Raw genomic sequence first — 1,797 nt, 5'->3', positions numbered from 1 at the left:
TGCCGGTGAGATTCAATATAAACCATTTTTATGACTGTTCAATATTTAATCTCCGTGCGATTGACATCTAATTGTTGTTGACATTTAATTGCATGAATTTCTAAAGATCCCTTTTGTTAAAGAGCTTGCAGTACAGGGCAGTAATATTCAGACCACGCGCCCCACGTACCCTCAGTTCAGGATCCCAGTGCTGTCACCGGGGAGAAGATGATTCCTAACCTAGGTGTTCTGAGTAACTGCGCAGTGAGAGAGTTCACTTCTGCTGTTTGTACGCAGAACCTGCACAGGCTCCTCGCTTAAGACAGTGCAAAAAATACCAAACGCCCATAATGTGCCTGTTCTGCTTGACCTGTACATAATTTCAGATAAATGTAAAAAAAAACCTGATGAATCACGTTGTATACATATTTGTATATGTTTAATTTTCCTACTAAATAAATTCTGCTGGTTGCAACTGCTGTGTCACGTTGCAAACGGAGAATGGAACTAGCGGTGAAAGACGTCATCTGCCTGTCAGATGCTCCCTTCAGCCTGTGTGGGGTACTCGTGAAGCACTCTTGTAAGGGTTTTTTCAACGTAGCCCGGACATTCTGGAGAAGAACGAAATGTTTTGGGTGCCCTTTGAGCTGTGGGGATGCAGTTCTGTCAGAGCTGGAGGGGAAGTTTATTACTTGGAAAACGTATCGTTCTCTCCTCTGCTCTCATCAGATATTCAGGTCCCAGTCCTCTTCGGCACTCTCAGCATTATCACACGTAACTGTTTCATGTATTTGTCTACGGGGTTCCTCCTCAGACCTATATCGCACTCTGCCGCTCACCCTGTTGCCTGGAAGTGAAGACAGCCTTAGCTCTTGATTTGGAAGCCAGTCCGAAGGACAGCGTGACGAAGCTCTGCGGTGGTCGGGAACACATAGCGTCGGCGCAGGAGCACAGCTGTCAGGTTGCGGTTTGGAGTCTGGGTTAAAGGGGCTTGTCTGCAGGCTCACAGTCACAGCGACCTCCTGACGGCGCTTGTCTTTGAAACACCTTTTGGGTTTTGCCATGGATACGTTGTGTTCAACAGAAGACACGTCTCTTGCCTCCTGAGTTACTGTCATGGGGGAAGAGCTTTAAGTCCCCAAACGCATAGAGGTTGGGGAAGGGCAGGGGGAATTCCTCCGTTCTCACCTACAGGAGAGGACACTATGCACAGCCAGATACCTGGATGACAAGAGAAAAGACTAAGACACCAACAGGCTTCTCCACAGGGTCGTGCGAGGCATTGGACAGACACCAAAAAACCCTCAAGCTCCAAAACAGTGGATATTTATGGTGAACCTAGGATATAAACGGCCATTTATGTTGTGGTGAATGGTTTGGTGATCTTAAGGATGTGGTTAGGTTTTGTAGAGCTAGGTATTGTTATAGGGTTACTACAGTAAGGTTAGGTGTTACTACAGTAATTTGATATAATATAGCTTTTCTTAATTTTAATTACATGAATCTTTTGTGTCTCGTCAGCATATTTATAAACCACCAAAACTCATCCGTCCCAGTAGGTCCCCCGCAAGAGTAGCAATGGCCTCTAGCTTTGTCTTTCAGGCAAGCCTCATAAAAACAGAACTTCGGTGTTGCATTTAAATTAACCACAAAATTTACTTGGCATTAAGACTTAAGTAAGCGAGGCTTTAAACATGACGACAAAATTCATTACTGCTACCTTCCACCAGGTTTTAACAGAAGGGCTCATTTTAGGAAAGGCCCCAGACCAACCAGATGCAAACGGGCAACTCCCGCCCCCGTGCCGGCAGCCGGCAG

Source organism: Aptenodytes forsteri, unplaced genomic scaffold, assembly GCF_000699145.1.
Source record: "Aptenodytes forsteri isolate BGI_AS27 unplaced genomic scaffold, ASM69914v1 Scaffold13, whole genome shotgun sequence".
NCBI classification, from domain to species: domain Eukaryota; kingdom Metazoa; phylum Chordata; class Aves; order Sphenisciformes; family Spheniscidae; genus Aptenodytes; species Aptenodytes forsteri.
This window is presented reverse-complemented; position numbering follows the sequence as displayed.